This window comes from Camellia sinensis, chromosome 2, assembly GCF_055761805.1.
Source record: "Camellia sinensis isolate YWXY chromosome 2, ASM5576180v1, whole genome shotgun sequence".
In the NCBI taxonomy this organism is placed as follows: Eukaryota; Viridiplantae; Streptophyta; class Magnoliopsida; order Ericales; family Theaceae; genus Camellia; species Camellia sinensis.
In genome coordinates this window covers 226,523,905-226,549,373 of record NC_138962.1, presented here as the reverse complement: position 1 = coordinate 226,549,373, position 25,469 = coordinate 226,523,905, and the positions used below count along the sequence as shown (strand labels likewise).

The following is a 25,469-nucleotide window of genomic DNA, read 5'->3' as shown; positions in this document are numbered from 1 at the left end:
AGAGAGAATCGGGAAAATCGGCAATTGAACCGGCGAACCAGTCGACCCGGAGCTGGTTCGCTGGGTTGATGAAATCGATTTTTTTTTTTTTTCTTTTAACTTTTTTGCTTTATTCTTTTCTTTCTTTATTTTTTTCTTTCTTATTATATATATATATATATATATATATAAGAAAATTTTAATTGAAAACTCTCTTTCAAGGGTCTTCTCTTGTGAGAAATCCCATTAAAAACTTAAAATTATTGTGAAAGTTTCTACCTATTTATAAGAAAAAAAAATTCAAAAAAACTTAAGAAATTCATGTGGGATTCATTCAAATATATTGGAGGGAATATTGAAATTTCAACATCTCTCCAAATTTTTTACTCTTCTTTCAATCAAATTATTTGAATTAAAATCATATGAAAGGAATATTGAATATTTGATTTGCTCTTTCAAAATTAAAATTAATAATATTTTAAAATATATTATTATATTTTTTAGTAAAAAAAATATTATGAGAAATATTTAAGATAATTTAATATTTTTAATTTTTAATTTTTAATTTTATTACTTATATTTTTATTTAAATATAATTTTAATATATTTATTACGTCACGGTTTGATTCCGGTTCAACCCGACGGTTGAATTGGTGACCCGTCCACCCAATCCCTTTTCTGATTCGCTCACCGGTCCAGTTTTTAAAACATTGCCCTTGGGTTTGTCACTGCTTGATGAATTGGAGCCTGGTTTCTATTTGGATTGAACCAATTGGTTTTGAAGGTTGTGGCCCTAGGTTTAAAATTATTTCTATTAAATTTCGAGGCCGATTTGTCACGACCCAAACCCGCCCCTATGAGTTTAGTATCGTAACCGACCAATAATCCTGGGATTACCGAAGGCCTTTGAGACAAAATAACATAATATTAGGGGCTTGCGGAACCAAATAATAAATATACAACATCCATTGAGCTGTGCAAACTTATATGAGACAAAAAAATTTTAAACTTTTTATATACATATCTATACATCATCCTTACGCCATTATATATATACAGATTAGACAAAAAGGGACTTAGCCCTATTTACAAAATAAACCAAGACTTGTTTAAACAAACAAGAAAACAAAACTTGAACTTTAATCACATAGCCATAACCACTTGACATATCTAGAACCTTCACAGGAGGCACATAGGTTGCTAACAAAAACAGATTCCAAGCACACGCCTTTAAGTCTGGTCACGCGCCTGATCACCTATATACATAAATAATACAGTGAGCTGGAGCCCAGTGAATAATAACAAAGTAAAGGGTTTTAATGAATGATGTCCATTACATAGTCAGAAATCAAACTTTATATCAAAATAGATTCTTATCAGAAACAGAATCTTATGCATATTCAGATTCCAAATTAGAAACAGGTTCATATACATGTTCATGTTCATATTCATATTCATATTCAGATTTTGCATATAATCATACGTGGTACATCCATTAACGCTAACAAATCTGATAACCCATAAAGGGATGGCCATATAGGCATTCTGATGATTCATGTGCACAGAGACGTTTCCGATGACCCATGAAAGAACGACCATAAAGGCATTCCGATGACCCATAAAGGGACGCATATCATATGATGCTAAGGATGCCACGAATATATTTCAGAAACTTGGACAATCATTCATTCATATAAAATATAGCATTTCAGAAAACTGATCATTTCATATCATTAGAAAATAATTAAAGTCAAACATAACTTTACAGAGTTATTACTCACAGATAGTTGCAGGAGCAGATCAGACAAATTAGACAGATCAAACAGACAATAGCGCATGACCTACACAAACACATAACATATACACATAACATATACACATTGAAACACATTATTACTTCCTTGATCAAACTTGACTTTTCTTGTATTTTTCTGTTTAAGTAGTCCAAAGTTTTACTACGCTTATTCTTTCTCATTCAAATGAATCGGGTTCTTATTTCACATATTTTTTCATTACTAAGTTCTTCTTTTTCAAATAGACTGATCTTTTATAGCTTCTTAAACAATTACTATTAGAGCAATGATTCATTCTTTAACTAACTAATTTATGTTGATTGGTACCTTATTGAGTCATAAATCATGTTTAGAATGCTTTGGGGAGAGATGAGAATAAAAATTTGAATTAAATGTAATTTTTCAAAATATGCTGAAAATAGTTGTTCGCTCGAGTGAGCCTTTAGCTGCTCGAGCGGTCTGTAAAAGACTGTAAAAGTATTGGAAGCTTTCAATGTACGCTCGAGCGGTAATTAGTTCGCTCGAGCGATCTGTAAAATTCCAAATTTCCAAATTTCTCAAAAATGGCTTCCAAATGCATTTTCAATTTTTAAATCCATACACATCTTGATCAAAACCATGAAAATACCTTAGAAAACATAAACACTTATTTATTTATAGACTATTTGCTCAAAATCTTGAACCATAATAATAATTTATTTAAATCAAAACTTTACTTAATTTCAAAATCAAAACCCATGAACTCATGGTTTTCTAAACTTCTTTTTCAAAATCAAATGTACAATTAGAATATCAAAATTTGTAGAATTTATTCATGCATGTAGAAACTAGATTCAAACTCATGTAAGATATTCCAAAGCAAATCCAAAATAATTAGCTTCCATAATCATGATCATGCATGTAACTCATTTTATGTTCAAAACCCAATTTCTTTCTAATTCTATGAATTTAATCTCAAATCCTTCTCAATCTCAAGTATTATAGGATGATTCTACAAAATCAAACCAAAAATAATTAATTTCTAAATTAACTCTGATAAACTTGATCTTAGCTCCAATTCATCATGTTCTTGTCAATTTCTTTCTAATCCCATAAAATTGATTTCTAACTCTTTTCTATTCCCTTTGAATTATGAAATTGAAATTATAAAACTCTTAGAAAAGTGTTTGCATGTGTGAAATTATAATCAAAATCAAACCATTTACATCAAAATCCCTTTAATTCAAGATTAAACTCAAAAGTGCTCATGAATTCATCATTTTCCAAAACTTGCTCTTCTTATACCAAAACATGGAATAAATCCTTCACATCTTTTTTTATTTATTTTTTAAAAAAAAATCTAGGATGCATGTAACTATGGAATTTAGTTTCATGAAAAAAAAACAAAACAAAACCAAACTCAAATGATGAATCACAAAAATAATCTCTTAGAATTTGATCTTAACTTAATTTGTAGCCCAAAACTAATTTTCATAAGACTTTTCCTTTTTCTATTCAAAGTATAAAATTAAATAGCTCAAGGTCTTCAAAATCCATGATGCATGTGAATATAAAACTCAAATACTTCATGGTGTTCAAAATCAAACCCAATTTGATGATATTATGAGATCAATTTCCATATATTAACCTAACTCGTTTTCTTACTCAAAATCCAATTTCTTACAAAATTCATGAGAATGATTCCATAAGTTTCTTAATTTCAGCTTTTAACTGAATTATCTACAAGAATTAAGATAAGTATTTACCTAATGTTGTTGGATTCTTGAGCCTTCCTTCCAATTTTTCACTTTCTCTAACTTCTTCTATTTTTTTTTTCTTGAGCTTGCTTCAAAATTCCAGCAATTCCAGCAACAATGGTTCTTTTTCAACAAAAGAATTGAGCGCTCTCTCTCTCTCTCTCCTACGGTTCACCAACTCTCCAACAGTTGCTACACTGTTTTTTTGGTTCTCCCCGCAAGGTAAAGAATCTTCTCAATTACTCACCAACATATTAGTTAATCTGATTCGGACAATTAACTTGTAATTACATATTAACTTAATCAACAATGATTCATCCCCCTTTTCCCCCACCCCCTTTGACCCCCTATCTCTCCCATTGGTTACATTTTCTTTTTCTTTTTCTTTTTTTTCCTGCTCCTCCAATCACCACCCGCCATGTGGCAAAGGGGGGGTGAGGGGTGACCTCCAAAAGGGGGTCCCCAAGCATTATTCTAACTAATGAATCATTACTTAGTCTTAATTAATTTTGATTAATCATAATTCTCACATAATTTAATTAATCTAATTTGATTTCTATTAGAGCCCAATTAATTATATACAAATTATCAATTTTAATCAAACTCCCAAAAGGCTCCAAATATTAAATTAAATTTATTTTCATCTTCAACTTTGGTTCCTCTAATCATTAAGGCTTTCAATTTCAAATTAAATTTCAAAATCTTCGTTAATAAATTACATACTCAAATTGCGCATCTCAAAAGTAAATTTAATTCATAATAATTATAGTTCCCAATCCTCATCACCACCTCATAACTTAATTAATTTAATTAACTCAATTCGGATCCAATTAATCAATCTCAATTTTACTAAACTGAATCGAATTTTTAATTAAACTCTTATATGGTCCGATACTCGAAATTAAAATAATTTAATTTACCAATTATACTCCCTTGAGCCATTTAGGCTTTCAATTTCAAATTTCAAAATAAATCCTCAACAGAATCATATACGAATCAGTCTCCATAATTTTCATAAATCTCAGATTAAATTAGAATAATTGGCAATTAAATTTCAAATCTCCTTAATTAATTAGGTGTTAATCATTATACGTGGTGGGGCAGTTACACTATTGCTGAAGTTCTTGTTGAAATTCTTATTGTTGTGGTGGTTATTGTTGCTACTTTTATTTTCAACAAGGTTAACCTTAGGTGGCTTCTCTAATGGTTTGGGTAAACTAGCTCTATGTTTCTCTTCCACCCTAAGGGAGTTTAAAGTTTGAGTCAAGGAGAGCTCTCCTTGTTTGTGCCTAAGAGACTGGGCAAAGTTTATCCAAGATGGAGGTAGTTTATCAATAAGACATGACACTTTAAAATCTTCACTAAAACTTGTCCCACTTTTTTCAGCACCCCTCAAAAGTTCTTGAAATTCATGAATTTGTTCGACTACAGGTTTTTCATCTGACATTTTGTAATTGTTGAAAGTCAAAACAGTAAATCTATTTATGCCAGCATCATTTATCCCATACTCAGCCTCTAGTGTTTCCCAAAGCCCTTTTGCGGTTTTAGTAGCATTAAGATACACGTCATAAAGATGGTCTGACAGGGCACTAAGAATTCTATGATAACAGTGATATTCAATTTGCTTTTCTGTCATCCAAGACGATGTTTGGTCTGGGCTAGGATGAGAGTTGTCAATAGCAGAAAATAGCCCCAAGATGGTAAGCCAATAACGCACTTGAGTTTGCCATCTCCTAAAATGTTCTCCACTAAATTTTCCCGGTTTAGAAGTGTTAGCCTCCTCAATTCTAGCCATGAGACTAAATATTTAACAAAGCTAAGGGCAAGCAATCTGTTCACAATAACAAAGGCAATTGTAAGGCTTTATAAACTTTTAATATTTGACCTGCTGATATATAAGAACCATAAACTGTTTCAATACAAAGATTGGCTTTTATTTTTTTTATTTTTCCTATATATAAAATAAAATTTGTTCTTACTGACTTTCTATTTTGAGTTTGCTTTAGATTGTTAGAACATCAGCACAAAGAGACACGTCCAACAATTAAAAAAATTGTAAACTAACACGACAATTAAATACAGATAAAATAGGACTATAATATGCAAAATTATAAAACAAAGTAGAAATCCTAAAGCATGTAAATATAGAGTATAACAGAGAAAATAAATTTAACAGTAAATTTGGCTTGTGAGAAACCGAGAGGCGTGTGGTCACTGTCCTAAAGCAACTGATCCTCCCTACGTGAAGGTGTTAATGGATGACAGCAGCTCCAAGATTCAACCCGGTAAAGCTCACAGCCTTCCTCGCCTAATGTTCACGTACACCAGGAGGATAAGATGTAAGAATATCCATAAAGTAGCCCATATGCCACATGTTTGTTTTATTTATTTAGTTATTTATATTATATATATTTAATTAGTTTAATGGTTAATGGGTAACTAACGTCTGTTCACTATTCCATATAATGGTTTCATGGGACCTTACAACTTCCCTGATGGTGGGAAGTTATAAGGAGTTACACTTGGGTATGGGTCCAAGCTTATCTATATATATGCCTGTGATAGCCAGCAAACACAGACGTTGTTTTGTGAATAGAATAGGCTTGAAACTCTGTTCCTTTCACTTTTCCCATATAGTTCTGTAAAAGTGTTCTGTGAGTGGGTTTTGTCTATACATTCAAGGATAAAGATTCAAAAGCTTGAACATCATGGCAGGAGGTATTTTTCTTTCTAAATTAAAATTATTTTAATTCTCACAATTGGTATCAGAGCCACCTTCTGTCCTTGTTGTTTAGCATTATTGTATGTTATGGAGACCAAATCTTATTGCGTTCTGTTTTATACACTTGTTGGGCCCATGTTCCGTTATGATTTCAACATGATAATTTTCTTCATGTGTTCGATTTGTTTAGTTGGCTATAATTTGTTATTTTGGTTTACGCTTCCTAATATTTTGATTAGTCTGAGCACACCACGTCTTTGTTTAGTCTGGGCCCTTTGTTTATTTTCTTTTGTCAAGGAGGTTTTGGAACACGCAGGCCATCATACTTTTGAATATAAAATTGATAGTCTAATACTTAATAGTGAAGTTTCAGTCAACATGGTGCCGTCATTATACATAACTTGTGATTGTGCCATATAGTTTAACATTATTTAAAGTTTGAATTATCAGAATGACTATTCATTGTTTGATTCATCTTAATATATATATATATATATATATATATATATATATAGATATATAGATATGTATATGAAACTTGATGGATTAAATATTAATTTGATGTCTATCAAAGATGAGTTATTGCATGATGAATTACTTAGAGGGATTAGTAGAATTCATTCTGTTATGTGATTATAGTATTTGTATCTAAAATTACTCCTGTTCTGAATCTATTTCATCTTGGAAAATTATTGTAAGTCATTAAGTATTGTTTTTATTTATTGACAAACATTATAAAAAAAAAAAACCGCGTCCTCTTATTTTGTATAAATTCTAAAAATTATAATGTTTTATTTGGATTTATTTGGTTTATTTTAAAAGGCATGAAAGACTTGAATTTATTTCTAGAATTTTCATAAAGAAATTTTAACATGCTGTTAAGGATGTTTTGTTTATTATAGTTGTACGTTTAAATAGTAAGCAAATTCAATTGAATTTTATACAGTGAATTATAATATGTTCTTTTAGTTTTTATTATTTTTGAGATTCATTGGCATGTTATCTAAAATAATGTAATATTATATTACATGCATTAAGGTAATTATTTATGCATTAAAAATTCATGTGAAATAAGAGCATGAATATACTATGTGTTGGGCTTATGGAATTTATTTTGGTCCAATTTTTAAGCAAAATCTAGTATAAGGTTGAATTACATGTGTTTGGTCTTGGGATTTTTCATGTGATATTACTCTGATTGTATGTATTATGCATTATGTGCATTGAAAGATTATGTATTTGTTGTGACTATAAGGATTTGCTCACATTAATAAATTATGCCATATTTAAAAATTTTATTATGTTTTAAGAGTAGCCACAATATCTTAAGATATAAAGATGTGATCCTCAATATTTTGATCACATAAAGTTAAAAATTAATTTGGCATTTTTCATTGCAATTATGTTTTATAAATAATTTCTTGGTCCCACGGGAAAGTAATTATTTATGAAATTTAATTGGAATAAGATAATGGATTGGGTATTAAAGGGATTCAACACTCTAAACTCACAGGTATTAGTTTTCTTTTCCTTAAATATTTTGGAACCCATTAGTCTTATTATAAAGTAATAGCAAATCTAATACAGTTTAGTGACCTCTACCCACAAGAAGGTTTAGATTTGTTACTGAATTTGACATTTGTTGATTCAGACTATAGCTATTGTTTCAAAGCATTAATAATGTTCTTGGTAATTGCAGTTATTTCTACCTTTGTACTATCTAATGAGTCTTCTTGTATTCCATTCTTGAACGGTGATAATTTTTCGGACTGGAAGGACAGAATCCTTCTAACATTAGGGTGCATGGATCTCGATCTGGCACTCCGTGTGGATGAACCTCCTGAACCCACGGACGAGAGTTCCACTGCAGAAAAAAGTGCTTATGATAATAGGGAGCGATCCAATCGCTTAAGCCTAATGCTCATAAAGTCACATATTAGCCAGAGCATTAGGGGCTCAATCCCACCATCTGATAAGGTCAAGAACTACATGAAGGCTATTGAAGAGCAATTTGTTAGTTCTGACAAAGCATTGGCAAGCACCCTAATAAACAAACTATCAGGAATGAAGCATAACAATTCTAGGAATGTGCGTGAGCACATTATGGAAATGAGGGACATTGCAGCTCCTCTTAAGTCCTTAGAGATTGAGATTTCTGAGTCATTCTTTGTCAATTTCATACTCAATTCTCTTTCTGTGGAATATGGAGCATTCCAAATTTCTTACAACACACAGAAAGAAAAATGGTCTATCAATGAACTTTTGACCATGTGTGTTCAAGAGGAGGAGAGATTGAAGCATGGAAAAGTGGAAAGTGCTCATTTAGCAACACATAAAGGAGGGCAATGGAAAAAGGGAAAAGGTGATCAGAAATGGAAGAAGCTTGGTAAAGTGCCATTTAAAAATCATGGCACTAAGGATGCATGCTTCTTCTGCAAGAAAAAGGGTCACATGAAGAAAGACTGCCCCAAGTATAAGAAATGGCTTGAGAAGAAAGATAATCTCATATCTCTTGTGTGTTATGAATCTAATTTTGTTAATACTCATCAATATGATTGGTGGATTGATTCGAGTTCTACAATTCACATTACTAATACCATGCAGGGCTTCCTCAGCCTAAGGAAACCGACGGGAAGTGAACAAGGCATCTATTCGGGCAATGGGATGCGTTCGCACGTCGAACCTGTTGGAACTTTCAGAGTTGTTTTAAAAAATGGCTTTGTTTTGGATCTTAAAAACACATTTTACACTCCATCTTTTTCAAAAAACTTAATTTCTGTTTCTAGACTAGTACCGTTTGGATTTGAATTTCAGTTTGTTGGTGCAAATTTTAGTTTGTTTAAAGACTCTGTTTCTGTAGGATTTGGTATTTTAATTAATGGTTTGTACAAATTAAATCTGGATCTTGTTTTTTAACAAAAACTTTTAACCTTGCATGGTGATATTGGCATTAAGTGTAATATTGTTGATGAGTCCTCCTCTGTTCTTTGGCATACGAGATTGGGACATATCTCCATTGAGAGAATAAAGAGGTTGGTTAATGATAAAGTCCTTCCGACTCTTGATTTTACCAACTTTGGTACTTGTGTGGACTACATAAAGGGAAAACAGACCAACAAGACCAATAATGGTGCCAAAAGGAGTGAGGAAATTCTTGGAACATACACACTGATATTTGTGGACCATTTACTCCACCTTGTCTGAATGATTAGAGATATTTTATCTCATTTATTGATGACTTCATATGATACATGTATCTCTACCTCTTGTTTGATATGGCCGAGGCACTTGATGCCTTTAAAGTTTATAAAGCAAAGGTAGAGAAATAAACAGAGAAGAAAATTAAAATTGTGAGGTCAGACAGGGGTGGAGAATATTATAGAAGGTACATAGAATTGGGACAATTACCAGGTCCATTTGCTAAGTTCCTTAAGGAAGAAGGCATTATTGAGTACAGAGAATTGGGACAATTACCAGGTCCATTTGCTAAGTTCCTTAAGAAATAAGGCATTATTGCACAATATTCAATGCCTAGCACACCACAACAAAATGGTGTTGCTGAAAGAAGGAACCGAACACTTATGAATATGATAAGGAGAATGCTTAGTTATTCTAATGTGTCTATAAATTTATGGAGTGAAGCTTTGAAAACCGTTGTGTATATCTTAAACAGAGTTCCATCCAAGGTTGTTCCTAAAACACCATTTGAGTTATGGAAAGGATGGAAGCCAAGTTTAAGACACTTACACGTTTGGGGTTGTCTAGTTGAAGTGAGAGTGTATAACCCACATTTAAAGAAATTGGACGCCAGAACAGTTAGTGGTTTTTCATAGGCTATGCGGAAAACTCCAAGGGTTACAGATTTTATTATCCTTCAAATTTACTTAGAATTGTTGAAGCCAGAAATGCTAAGTTTATTGAGGAAGTTGACCCTATTGGGAGTTATCCTCGAAAGATAGAGTTGAAGGAATCACGGGATCCGGATACAACACCCATGAATATAGGCGAATTGGTTGTCTTTCAAGATAATCAACCCGATATTCTTGAAAATCAACAAATTCAAGAATTTTCATCACAAGAGGAACAAGTCAATATAGAGCCTGTAGCTCAAGTCCCAATTGAGACTACAGAATTAAGGAGATCCTCACGAGCTAGAAAGTCAGCAATTTCTGGTGATTATTTAGTATACTCAATGGAGTCTGATTTTGACATCGGACCTAAAAATGATCCTATTTCATTTTCGAATGCCATGAATAGGGATGATTCTAAATTATGGTATGATGCCATGAAAGAAGAGTTGGAATCTATGGCTAAGAATCAAGTTTGGGAAATTGTCGAGTTGCCTAAAGGAGTTAAAGCGGTTGGCTGTAAATGGGTCTATAAGACCAAGAAAGACTCAAATGGCAATGTCGAACGATATAAAACCAGACTCGTAGCTAAAGGTTTCACTCAAAGAGAAGGCATCAATTATCATAATACATTTTCTCCGGTTTCTAAGAATGATTCATTTCGAATTATCACGGCATTAGTAGCTCATTTTAATTTAGAGCTACATCAAATGGATGTGAAAACCGCATTTTTAAATGGGGATCTTAAGGAAGAAGTATACATGAACCAACCTAAAGGTTTTTGTTCCAATAAAGATAGTCACTTAGTTTGCAAGCTCAAGAAATTCATATATGGACTAAAACAAGCTTCCCGACAGTGGTATTTAAAGTTCCACAATGTTATTACTTCATATGGTTTTACGGAGAATGTTGTAGACAACTGTATATACCTTAAGGTTAGTGGGAGCAAATACATTTTTCTAGTTCTATATGTGGATGACATTTTACTTGCATCTAATGATTTGGGATTGTTGCATGATACTAAACAATTTCTTTCCCAAAATTTTGAAATAAAGGATATGGGTGAAGCTTCTTATGTCATTGGCATAGAGATTCACAGAGATAGGTCCAAAAGGACATTGGGACTGTCTCATAAAGCCTACATTGAAAGAGTTTTGGAGAAATTCAAGATGAGTGATTGCACTCCTAATGCAGCGCCCTTTTAAAAGGGTGACAAATTCAATTTAAATCAATGTCTGAAAAATGATTTGGAAAAGGAACAAACGGTTAGCATTCCCTATGCATTTGCCGTAGGCAGTTTAATGCATGCTCTGGTTTGTACAGGACCTGACATTGCATTTGCAGTTGGAATGCTTGGAAGATACCAAAGTAAACCAGGAATGGAACATTGGAAGGCTACAAAGAAAATCATGAGGTACTTAAAGGGAACCAAGGACTACATGCTTACTTACAAGCATGTTGACTGTTTTGAGGTGGTTGGATATTCAGACTCGGATTTTGCGGGCTGTCAAGATTCCAAAAAATCCACATTATGATATGTTTATCTGCTAGCAGGCGGTGCTGTTTCATGGAAGAGCGCCAAAGAGACGATAATTGCATCGTCAACAATGGAAGCAGAGTTTATAGCATGCTTTGAAGCAACCTCACAGGCTATTTGGTTAAGGAATTTTATCACAGGGCTTCGAATTGTGGATTCAATTTCTAGGCCATTAAAGGTTTACTGTGATAATTTGCCTGGGGTTTTCTTCTCTAACAACAACAAAAATGGTAGCCGAAGCAAGCATATTGACATAAAGTATCTTACTGTTCGAGACCGTGTTAAGAAGTAAGAAGTCAGCATTGAGCATATTAGTACCGATATGATGGTTACAAATCCCATGACCAAAGGTCTTTCTATAAAGGTGTTTTCAAAACACGTTGAGGGCATGTGACTGATTGGTTAACTCAATAATTTTTTTAGTTGTTGTCTTATTTTGTTTTGTATGACATGGTGATTATTATTAGTGAAAAGTATCATTTTGTGCACCTAAAGTATTTGTGATGCTATGCAGTCCATTGAGACTATTGATCCATAGGGATAATTAGACCAAGAATAACTTATTAAAAGTTATTCATAAAGAATGGCACCACATAAAATTGAGAGTGTGATACGATGTAATACATGGAAGGAAATACTTAATTGATAGAGTATAACCGTCATGATTCATGTATTATAACTCTAAGGTTTGGATATTTTTATTTAATGGCCATAATCAGTTTGTTAGTTACCCGACAGTCAACAACGTGTGTTATATGTGCCAAGTGGGAGAATGTAAGAATATCCATAAAGTGGCTCATATACCACATGTACGGGAAAGAAATAAACCTTCTCGTATAATCCTGTTGATCAAGTCTGCGCTCCTTCGTACATCGGCGCTTTATCACCTGAAAACACAAACGTGAGCTAGCCGGCGGGTGTGTGCCGAAACCTCTTCGATGCCTAAGTCAGTAAGCTTGAAAAATAGACAAAAGCTCTGTGTATTCAGAAAGCAAAGTTGTGTTATCTCTCCAAAGGTGATGTTTGTGAGCTTTTATAGGTTTCGTGTGGCACAATCCTAGTAGGACTTCTACTCCTCCATGCAGAGTCCTCCTAGGATTCATACTCCTGAAAGATAATGCTTATCCTTCAACACCCCCCCTCACTGCTTAAACCAAGTGAGATGGTTTTTACCACGGCCGAACTCCAATATGACCAAAGTAATCATGGTTATGCTGAGCCGCAGAGTAGGCCGAACTATCCTTAGTTCGGTTCTTCCTTTCGCTACACCTTATCTCGGTTCTCTCATGTACAAACCATGGTGTGATCAGACCGAGCTACCAAATAGTGGGTTTTGACCGTTCTAGACACAATACGCCATGACCGGGCTAACTCTGAGACCGGACTAACTTCCAAGTGTCTTTAGACCGGACTAACTTCAAGTTTCCTCCGGGCCGGACTAGTTTCGGGGCTCTTGTACCGGACTAACTTTAAAGCCTTTTTACTCAGCCCTTTGTATAGCGGCCCATGACGGCCCATTACCCAGCTCGGCCCAATTTTCATATAAATTACCCTCTCAATTGCCCCTTAATTCCATCTGTGTAGCGTGATAGGGATTACCTGTTTTATCAGCCGAGCTAAGGTTTTTAAGCCTTTCCAGCCGAGCTTAAATCCTTTAGTTTTTCCAGTCGAGCTAAAACCCTTTAGCTTTTCCAACCGAGCTAAAACTCTTTAGCCTATCCAATCCGAGCTAAACTCACACCGGGCTCTAGCTGTCCGGTTGAAACGTCTCTTCAATCACAGCAACTGAATCACTTCTTATTCCAATGACACGTGGCAGGCACTGATTGGCTTAATGCAACTGTCACGCCGCCTTCGTACTCCGTGTTTTTTGAACAGTCCCGCCCAAATTTTGGGGCTTTCTATCAAAAACAAATCCTAAGGCAAAAATCCCTCCACTTCTACTATTCATCCTCTTCCTTTTCTCTGAGTTCTTCACTGTTCTTCGTCTTCTGAAAGAGTTCGTGTTTTGCTGCCTTTTTCTTCCATCTCCAGTTCTTGCCTCTTCATCTGGTTAGTATTGCTCCTCTATCTTGCTTTCCCTTGTTTTCGTACTTTGTTTTGTGTGTTTTGTAAAATACATTTTTTTCCATGTGCTTTGCTTCTTCTGAAGACACCATGTTAATATAATCCTCAAGCATTCATGAAATAACCTGTAAAACACTACTTTTGATCCAAATTACACATAACCAAACTAGTAAACTGTTTGTAGTTTTGATGTCAGTGAGACCAGACTATACAACCGAACTAACACTCGTAGCAGTAGTTTCATTAAGTCAAACCTTTTCCTGATAGATCTTTAGCCGAGGTAAGCGAACCGAACTAAGTCAGAACGTAGCATACTGAAACCTTATCTTTCGACCGAGCTAGGTCTTTGGGGCTAAGCCAGCTTTTAAAGTTTTAGACCGAACTCAGAAAGCTGCCCCTAGAGGCTTAACCGGTCTGACTGAGCCTTTTTTTTAACCGAGATAACGAATCACTTGCCAAGACCGAGATATCGAACCCCCTGCTCAAACCGAGCTACTAAGCATCTTGTTGAAACCGAGACAGAACCTGTAGCATCCACATAGCCGAAGTAGGACTCCTATTTTTTGTTTTTATTTTGTAGCACGGTCCAATGATCTGTGCTTAACCCCTCTGTTTTCCACTTTGCAGACTTAGGTTGCCCAGGCAGTCCATTGCGCGCCATACCGAGCTACTGAGCACAATTTTGCCACTGATCTAACTTATTCATAACTTATAAAATAAATAGGGAAGTATAGAATTCTAGTAGAGACGCCAGGTGGTCTAGCCGAATTCCGAAGGAATTATAGCATACCTGACAATGTACACCTTACCCTGGCCAAAAAAGATATCATACCCTAGGGGAATGAAGGCTTTGTCCCCTTCACCCTCTTGTCCATAATTGAAACCGGACTACGATTTCCAATTCAACCCTTAATTTGTGAGTTTCTTAGGCAAACCAGACTATGCCCAACCCAACTATCCACCAATTCATACCGTATAATAATGGGAATAGCCGAATTAAACCGCCAAGCCGGTCTCAACCTTGGTCTGGCCGAAATCTTTCACCAATACTCCATTGGTTCGAAGGAAGACGGCTGGGTGTACTATCTTAGAATACGCCGTCGGCGTGAGAAAATAATAAAAAACACACCGGATAAAGACTTGAATGACGACGATTTTTTCTGGGTGTCTGGGAACTTTGAGGATCACCAAGCCCAGATTCCTGGCCGAAGCATCAATTGGAAAAAAAAGAACACCTGGTATAATTACTTCGGTTTTCTTGCGTGCTTTACAATACTTCGGTTTTCAATTTTTCAGCCGAACTAACAGTTGTTTTCTTTCGTAGATTCTGCCCACCTCTGGTCTCTGTACAGCTACCCAAATCTAGCAACCTTATGCGCTGCACTACAGTATCCAGAATGTAGTTGGGTCAAGCTGTTAAAGTTTGAACCGACCTATAGATACAGCAGCCGCCGAAAAGCGAGAGTGACCAACTTTCTGCTAGAGGAGGCCCCAGAACCGGACCCAACCTTGCCAGAAATTAGACTAATCCCACTGACCGCTGAAGAAGAAATGGCCAAGAAAAACAGAGTCAGGGCCCTCTTGACCGAAACCAACAGACCCGAAGTACCGCCACCAAGCCAAACACAACCGGCCGTTGTGGCCCTTCCTTCTCAACAGCCTTCTTCATCACGCCCATCCAAGCGCGCCCGGTCTACCCCAACCGAGCAGCGTCTAGTAGACGAGCACGAAACCACGCCTTCACCGATTCCACAACCGGAACTTTCTGACCGGGCTGGCTCTTCCAGGTGGGCACCGAAGCTGAAATTTCAGAACCGCCTTATTCAAGATACTGATTCGGTGGTTGCTGAGAAGGATCACTTGATGGCCTTCAATCTTGCCAAGAGTGTTTGCCTTCCAGCAGACATGGAACACCACCAGAATCTGACCGAGCTAAAGGCCATCCGATCGGCCACTAAATCCATGATCCTGGTATGATGCCCCTCGTCTCTAAAAAAAATTTTTTTCTAACTTTCAGTTCGGTTTCGTTATTGATTTTTTTTTCCATTCATTTCAGTCTCTTCAGAAGAGCCAAATTGCCCATCAAAAGGTTATGGAGCTCAGGAAAACGGCTAGGCAAGCCTTGGCAGAGGTTGAAGAAAAAACAACCGAGCTGAAAGAATCCCATCAAAAGACGGCCGAACTAGAGGCTAAGGTAGCTCGTCTAACCGGACTGGTTACCTCGGCTGAGGCTGACAAACAGAAGGCGTTGATCGTGATGAAAGACAAGTACCTTCGTGAGCTAGTCAAGCTTGAAGGGAAAAAGGACGCTGAAATTGCCGAACTGAAGAAGAAGGTGGGTGATGCCAACGCCAAAGGTTTCAAGGAGGCAGAGGGCCTCTACATTCCACAATGCGAGGGAGCGAAAGACTTATTCTTTAAGTGCGGCTGGAGAAGTGTTGTGGAGCAGCTCGGCTGTGGGCCCGAAACCGAGGTCTATAATGCTCCTCAGTATTTCATTCCGACCTCACTAGCGAAGTATGCTACTTCTATCCAATAACAATTTTTGCAGGGTTTAGATGATGAAGATGTAGAAAATGAGCCAACTGTTACTCCGGTAGTCAATGAGCAAGACAACGATCAATCAGCTCGGTTGGAGCCAACGGTTGAAGACCTGACTGTTGAGCCGTCGACTGACATCGTTCTACCAGTTGCTACTGAGACTGATCTTTCTTCTGCAACCGATGTTCTAGTTGATATTGACACCGACCTTGAAGACCTTTTCACTTGATTCTGTACTATTTTTTCTTTGTTACTTTTTGCTCTTGTAACCGGGCTATGGCCCCTCCTTTGTAATTGCTCTTTGATGAATGAAAATTTTCTTATTTTGAACTCTTATTTCGGTTGATCTGCATGTTTGTACTTTGTAATGACTTTTCCATGATCTTTTCACTTCCAACTGTTATCTCAGTTTAAATTCATGTTTTGAGCTTGCTTTCTAATAGTAGTGTGGCCGAGATACTTTATTCCGGTCTCAGCTGAGCAATCTGACTGAGCTTACTAGCCAACCACTCTTTAGACGATGTCCTTACTTCGGCTAAAGAGTACTAAGAGTTGGTTTAATCCAGCCAACCACTTTTTTAGTCGATGTCCTTACTTCGGCTAAAGAGTACTAAGAGTTGGTTAAATCTAGCCAACCACTCTTTTAGCCGATGTCCTTACTTCGGCTAAAGAGTACTAAGAGTTGGTTTAATCCAGCCAACCACTCTTTTAGCCGATGTCCTTACTTCGGCTAAAGAGTACTAAGAGTTGGTTAAATCCAGCCAACCACTCTTTTAGCTGATGTCCTTACTTCGGCTAAAGAGTACTAAGAGTTGGTTTAATCCAGCCAACCTCTAAGTTAGTTTTTCCAGCCAACTTAGAATAATGTTTGGTTATTCTGACCAAACGTCCTGCAGCCTGGATCCTTATCCTAGGCTTAGGAGGGGTGTTGGTTTAATCCAGCCAACCTCTAAGTTAGTTTTTTCCAGCCAACTTAGAAAAATGTTTGGTTATTCCGACCAAACGTCCTACAGCCTGGATCCTTATCCTAGGCTTAGGATGGGTGTTGGTTTAATCCAGCCAACTTAGAAAAATGTTTGGTTATTCCGACCAAACGTCCTGCAGCCTGGATCCTTATTCTGGGCTTAGGAGAGGTGTTGGTTTAATCTAGCCAACCTCTAAGTTAGTTTTTCCAGCCAACTTAGAATAATGTTTGGTTATTCCGACCAAACGTCCTACAGCCTGGATCCTTATCCTGGGCTTAGGAGGGGTGTTAGTTTAATCCAGCCAACCTCTAAGTTAGTTTTTTCCAGCCAACTTAGAAAAATGTTTGGTTATTCCGACCAAACGTCCTGCAGCCTGGATCCTTATCCTGGGCTTAGGAGGGGTGTTGGTTTAATCTAGCCAACTTCTAAGTTAGTTTTTTCCAGCCAACTTAGAAAAATGTTTGGTTATTCCGACCAAACGTCCTGCAGCCTGGATCCTTATCCTGGGCTTAGGAGGGGTGTTGGTTTAATCCAGCCAACCTCTAAGTTAGTTTTTTCCAACCAACTTAGAATAAAATGTTTGCAATATACCTAACTTCACTAAAGCTAACTTTTACAGAGAACAACTTATGCTGAAAAGAATCAATTTGTTTTATTGAGGAAAGAAAAGATTACACATGTTTGAAAGAGGAAAGCTAAAAATAAAATAACTTGAGATTCGCTGTGTTCCATGGCCTAGGGATTGCTTTGTCGTCCTTGTCTTCTAGGTGGTATGCCCCTTTGCCTGCTAACCTAACCACTTTGTAAGGACCTTCCCAATTAGGCCCTAGCTTGCCATCTCCTAGCACCAGGGTGTTTCCCATCACTTTGCGCAACACCCAATCTCCGATCTTGAATTGCCTTGGATGTACTGTTTTGTTGTATTTCCTGGATAACTCTTGTTGATACGAGGCAATGTGGACTAGTGCTCTTTCTCTTCTTTCTTCGACGAGGTCGAGCTCCAATGTTATGGCTTCTCTATTCAAGTCGGGATCAAAATTTTCGCTTCGAATTATGGGGAGGCCAACTTCCAGCGGGATTACTGCTTCCATTCCGTAGGCTAAGGAGAATGGTGTTTCTCCTGTTGATCGTCGAGGTGTGATGCGGTAAGCCCATAAAACATAAGGAAGTTCTTCCGCCCACTTGCCTTTTGCCTTCTCTAACCTTTTCTTCAGTCCATCCAAGACAACCTTATTTGATGCTTCTGCTTGGCCATTTGCTTGAGGATACGCTGGTGTAGAATTGTAGAACTCTATCTTGTATTCTTCACAAAAGCTTCTGAAAATTTTTCCATCAAAGTGGGTGCCGTTGTCTGATATGAGGGCTTTAGGTATGCCGAATCGAGTAATGATATTTTACCAGACAAACTTCTTCACATCTCTTTCCTTGATTGATGCCAATGCTTCTGCTTCCACCTACTTTGTGAAGTAGTCTGTTGCTGCGAGAAAGAACTTCCTGTTGCCGGGTGCTGTTGGAAGTGGTCCTACTATGTCCAAGCCCCACATTGCGAAAGGCCATGGGCTAGTCAATGGTAGGAGTTCTCTAGCTGGTTGATGTATTTGGTGTGCGAATTTTTGGCATTTCTCGCACTTCTTCACATATTTCTCTGAGTCTGCCTGCATGTATGGCCACCAGTATCCTTGCGAAATGGCCTTGTAAGCTAGCGATCTTCCTCCTTGATGGCTTCCGCACACCCCTTCGTGTATCTCGTACAAGAATGCTTCCACTTTGCTGGGGTGGACACACTTTAGATAGGGTCCTGAGAACGACTTTTTGTATAATGCCAAAGATGGTGAGAGCCAAAATCGCTGTGACTTTGCTCTAATTTTGTTGGCTTCTTTCTTTTCTTCCGGTAGGACGCCATCTTTCAAGAATAGTATGATGGGATCCATCCATGAGGGGCCTAGATCGGCGCAGCATACTTCTTCTACTTCCGGGTCTTCGATGCTTGGTCTTGGTAAGTAGTCAATGAGCAATGGATGAAGGATGGATGTATCAGCCATTGAAGCAAAGCCTGCTAGTTCGTCTGCTCTGCCGTTCTCTTCCCTGCCTATCTGTTCTATCCTCACTACTTCAAATTTCTTGATCTCTGTTCTGACCAATTCTTGGTACTTGGCCATCCTATCATCCTTTGCTTCATAGTCGCCAAAAATTTGGTTTACCACCAGTTGTGAGTCACTGTAGACCATTAATTCGGTGGCCTTCATGTAGTATGCTGATTTGAGTCCTACAAGAAGCGCTTCATACTCCGCTTCATTGTTTGATACTGGGAAGCCAAGGTTGATTGCTTGCTCCACAACTAGGCCGTCTAGTGAGATGAGGACTATGCCAAGTCCTGCACCATGCCGGTTGGATGCTCCATCCACAAAGAGCTTCCACATCTCTCCAACGAACAACTTCCAGCAAGTGGAGGAGTCGGATGATGTCGTGAGGTCAAGAATGTTGCTGGTGTTTTCTTCGAGGTCCATGCTTGCTGTCTGCCCCTCGCTATCTGATTGTACCAAGTCTTTATTTGTTGGTGAGTCTTGGTTTGGTGTAGCTTGGTTTGCTTCTTCCTTGCTGTCTTTAGTCTGGTCTGCCATGGGATCTGGTTGAGTATCCTGCACCAGGGGTTGCGCTATTCTGGCGTCAACTTCTATCCCTGGTTTGGTTGTATCAGTCAGGTCGACTAGGCAGATATGATGACTTCCTGGGGTGAATTCTGCGACAAAGTCTGCTAAAGCTTGGGCCTTTATCGCAGTTCTGGGTTGGAATTTGATGTCGAATTGTCCCAACTCAACTGCCCACTTCAAGATTCGCCCAGAAAAATTCGCCCTCTCAAACAAAGCTTTTAGTGGGAAAGCTGTGAGGACGACTATGGTGTGGGCGTGAAAGTAGTGTGCCAATTTCCTGGAGGCCATCATTAAGGCCAATGCTAATTTTTCCAGTGGAAAGTACCTTGTTTCGGCTCCCAGCAATGTCTTGCTGACATAAAAGATGGGCAGGTGTTGGATTCCATCTGCACGAACCAACACTGCGCTAATTGCGTGCTGAGAGACTGCCAGGTACAAGAAAAGTTCTTATCCAGGTACTGGGGTAACAAGCAGTGGTGGGGAAGACATATACTCCTTCAAGCTTTCTAGAGCTCGGTCGCATTCTTCGTCCCACTCGAACTTGACTTTTAAAGCTTGAAAGAATGGTCGTAGTCTGTCTGATGACCGGCTTATGAACCGATTGAGCGCGGCTACCATGCCGATGAGATACTGCACTTCTTTTACTGAGTTTGGTCTCTCCAAATCGGGGATTGCTTTGATCTGGGAGGGGTCTGCTTCTATACCCCGGTTGGTCACAAGGAAGCCCAGGAATTTGCCAGACCCTACTCCGAATGCACATTTGGATGCATTGAGGCGCAGCTTATGCTTCTTCAGGATCTCAAACATCTCGCCTAGGTCCTTGAGATAGTAATTCTCATCCTTGCTCTTGACCACCATGTCGTCGATGTAAGCCTCCATTGTTCTGCCTAACAATGGTTCAAACATCTTGGTGACCATCCGTTGGAATGTTGCCCCTGCGTTCTTTAGGCCAAAGGGCATGACCTTGTAACAGTATAGTCCTCTTGGAGTTGTAAAGGATGTGACCTCCTGGTCTGGTTCATGCATGACAATTTGGTGGTAGCCTCTGTATGCATCCAGAAAGCTAAGTCGGTTGTGCCCCGCCGTTAGGTCTACCAGTTGATCTATCCGTGGTAGGGGAAAGCTGTCTTTTGGGCACGCCTTGTTGACTGTTTTATAGTCGACGCAGACACGCCACTTGCCATTCTTCTTTGGTACTACGACTGTGTTGGAGATCCATCTTGGGTAGTGTACTTCTCTAATTGCTCCTGCCTCCAGCAGGTTACCTACTTCTTCCGCTACTATCTCGGCATGGTGGAGTGCCGATCTGCGTGTGCGTTGGATGATTGGTCTGGCAGATGGATGGACATTAAATTGGTGACTGATGAAGTTTGGATCAATGCCTGGCATGTCATAGGGCGTCCAGGCGAACACTTCGATGTTAGAGGTTAAGAATTCCAAGACCTCTAATCTCTCAGTGTTGGACAACGACGAACCGAGCAAAAAGAACTTATTCGGGTTCTTTTCATCTATTCTTACCTCTACCAAGTCCTCCACTGCTTTATGATCAGCCGCTTTGCCGACATCTGTGAATTGCTCATTGCTCTCGGGTTCTTCCACCGAATGAACGTATTCTTTGGCAGCGCGGCTGCCATTCACTGTGACGAAGCATTGCTTCGACATGATCTGATCTCCATAGACTTCTTCAATTACCCCGGTATCGTTGGGGAACCGCATTACCTGGTGGTAAGATGATGCCACCGATCGCATGGCATGCAGCCATGTTCTGCCCAAGATGATGTTGTAAGTGGAGGAGACCTTCAATACCCAGAACTCCACTTGTTTCGTCACACTTCCTGCTCTAACTGGAAGAATTATTTTGTCGACGGGCCATTCTGGCATGGAGTTGAATCCAATTAGGGGAGATACGGCTGGCGCCAAGTCTTTGTTTTGTAGCTTCAATTGTTTAAATGTTTCGTAGTACATGATTTCACATGAACTACCCTGGTCAATCAGAATCCGCTTGACGTCAAAATCCTTGACTCAGAGGGTGACGACCAGGGCATCATTGTGAGGACAATATATCCGTTCCAAGTCTTTATCTGAAAAAGACATGACATTTGTGGCCTCTGTCTTCCCCTTCTTGATGGCAGGTTGGGCACTTAGCACCTCTCTTAAGTGTTCAGCCTTTTTGATTGATCCCTTGAGCTCGCATACACACTCAGGTTCAAAGACTCCATGTATCACATTGATAACGCCTTGAGGTGGGGCGTCAATTGGCATTCCGTTGGGGTTGTTATGGTCCTGGGGGGCTGGTTGCGTCCCTCCTTCAATGTACTTATCCAAGTGTCCTTGTCACGCCCCACTTTTTATTACTCGAAGTCATTACCAAATTCATTAACTTAATTCAATTTCAAGGATAACATGCGGAAATAAACTCATACATTCAATCCGTAGAAGTGATTAACAATACTCTCATTCGTATGCAAAGTAAATATTACATGAACATACTTAATAAATTGCCCTTGGGCTTACATCACTTAAGGTACAAAAAGAAGGGTCTAACCCTTTTACAACAATGGCATTCCGCCAACATAAATGATGCCCCGTGGCCAGTAAATAAGTAGATCCAAATCTTGCAGCTCAACCTGCTTAATACCTGAAAAAAGATTCAACAACGTGGGATGAACATATAGTCCAGTAGGGAACTCAACATGATCCTCAACAATAACAACTTACAGATAGCTATGATCATGAACACTCACTCTCATACTAGAATAGTAATGTGACAGTTTATACAAAATATATATGTATGAACTTTTCTCGAAAACAACCGTTTCATTCAACGCTACAAGTGGTTTGTCTTTCCTTTTTCCTTTCATTAACCCCCATTCCCAATCTTTCATAACATTAACAAATACTTAGGAAGTAATCTCACTAAGCCCGATACTCTCTTCCATTTCCCATACATACTCAGATGTATCTTTTCAAACATGTTTATCTTTAAAACATTCGTTCTCCTCCACATTTTCCAAAAGACAAAAAAAGACATTTTGGTTCGTTTCCATTACTATCATAACTATACATGCATATCTTTGTAAAAATATAAATTTACAACCCACCAACATGTATACAATCAACCAATGGAGTAACTCGGTCCTCCGAACTGTAACCAATCAAATCCATGATATTTTCAGTTACAACGAAACAACAACAATCCCACTTTGCTCTACTAGCTACGTGTTTAGTAAGCCAAAGATATACTGAAATAACTACAACCAACTTCGCTCTACTAGCTATGTGCGTAGTAAGCCAACAATACACCCCACTCAACAACATTAACAACAAGCCAGTTTACCAGGCGCTAGCTGGAAGGGTATGGTGCCTGCGATTATTAGCGCGGTCAGTTCTCCAGGCGCTAGCTGGAAGGTAATGGTACCTTTGATTCTAAGCGCGGGGTATAACACCAACAATCACAGCACATCAAGGCATAACCAACATGTATAATGCATATACATAAACTATCAAGACACCAGCAATGTGTTAAAGTATATGAACACACGACTATCTCCTTCCGAGCAAATATACATATATATAATGTATCTAGCACTTCATCACATACGATGTTCAATTAATCAATGGTAAAATGCATACTCGACAATTCTACACAACCGTGTCATCCTCCACCGATGACCAAGGACAAAACCTCTAGATGCATATAGTTAGTACATCTATTAAAAGACTCAAATATCATGAATCACAAACCCAACAACAATATTAACATGGTAGTTAAACATACAACTTCTACATGTGTGTTCAACACTCAAGATACAACAATCCAATTCTCAACGTATTTCGAAAACACTCCCCTCATTTTCACAAAAACGATTCCATTTCCTTTTTGTTATCACAAAACCAACTCCACTAATCTTGTTTCCATAAAATCAACTCCAAAGCCATGGTTAATCCCTTAAGCATTAACACCCTTACCACACTCATTTTGACAAAAGAGATTTACACACGATGGTCAACAAACCCCCATTTTAATTTACCCAACCAAAATATAATTTAGGGCTTTTCTTCATTTAACTACAACATGCTAATTTATATTTTAATTAGCCAAGACAACAATCAACGAAGCCAAAACTATTCTCCACACAACCAACCCTAGGTTTATTTCAAGCTTTTCAAACAAATCCAACATGATACAATTTTCATGCAATACAAAAATTACCACATGTCTATCTATAGACGGAGTATTGAAAAAAGAACAAGGAGAATCCCTACCTCAAATGGAGAACTCAAATAGAGAAGATGACCCAAAATCAAAGTGCTCAAATCCCAAATTTCTTGGATCACAACGAAGCCCTTGACGATCAACACAACTTTTACAAAGTCCAAAGGGTAGGAAGACACTCTAACTAGATCAATCCTAAGAGAGAAGTTAGGTTGTAGAGTGAGGTGCTCTCCAATGGAGGTTTTGAAAAAGTAAGAGAGAGAAAAGAAATCAAAAAGTGATCAAAAAAAAGTGATTTCACGGACTGATATAAAAACAAGTCCGCTCGAGCGTACAACACCCCGCTTGAGCGTCAGACACAGGTTCACGCTCGAGCGTCCAAAGATCCGCTCGAGCGCCGGATGCACTCTCCCAGAATTTTCTGCAGACGTCCAAAATGCTGAGAGAAGGAAATTCACACTCGAGCGTCCAAACTACCGCTCGAGCGGAGAGACAACAACAAAAGCCCGCTCGAGCGTCAAACCGCCGCTCGAGCGGAGAGACCAAAACCTGGGCAAAAATTCTAAGTTTTAAAACACGGCCAACTTATTCCCAACTTGCCCAACACAACCCAAAACTCTGACACAAAGAGTATGGGATAGAAAAGAGGATAAGACAACAACGAATCTACGGAACCGAGTCGGGATTACAATTAAACAACAACAGGGAATATCGGGATCGCTATAACCTCCCCCCCTTAAAGAATTTCGTCCTCGAAATTAAGGATACGCCAAAACACAAGGCCAACTGATCACACAACACCAACACCCGAGTACTAAGAAAGAAACTACTCTCACTACAAACCTTTAATCCACTCTTACCAAGGAAGAGACTAACCAAGGGAACACGTTCCAAACGACAACATTCCAGATGTGACCGTCTCAATAAAATCAAACATTTCCCGAAGCAGTTTATCAAAAAAAACGACTAGCGCATCAAGCTAAGTCACTACGCAACAACACGACTAAAGCAAACCTTTTGAGTAAATAATAAGAAAACATTTTCTTGCTCAAGAGACATTTCTCAAAGATAGTCAAATTTTCAATGCTGACATTTCGAAATAAACTTTGCATTTTCCATGCGAAACTCAAAAACTTTGTATACATTTTTCACCAACACGGTGTTATCCAAAACAAAATCATCCACCATTTATTTGCCAAAAATCATCCATTTGAAATTCCTCAAAACCCTTGAATTAAATCAATTTCTCAACAACGCCTTTAGATGGCCCAACCACTAGAAAAATTTTGTTTTCCATTTCTTTCCAAAGAAAAACACTATCAACAACCATCACTCATACAGTGAGGCCAAACCAACACAAAACATAACATTTCTATAATGATAGTTAATAGAAATAACAATTGTGCTATCAACA

At 38.1% G+C, this 25,469-nt stretch overlaps 1 long non-coding RNA gene across 1 annotated transcript; it reads right to left on the bottom strand.

Moving 5' to 3' along the window:
- Positions 1-967: 967 nt before the first annotated feature.
- Positions 968-3,727, bottom strand: LOC145819819 (uncharacterized). Its single transcript, XR_014360592.1, has 2 exons — positions 3,518-3,727; positions 968-1,235 (listed from the first exon to the last, which is right to left on the bottom strand). It is a non-coding gene; the product is annotated as an uncharacterized LOC145819819 (long non-coding RNA).
- Between the last annotated feature and the right edge of the window lie 21,742 nt (positions 3,728-25,469).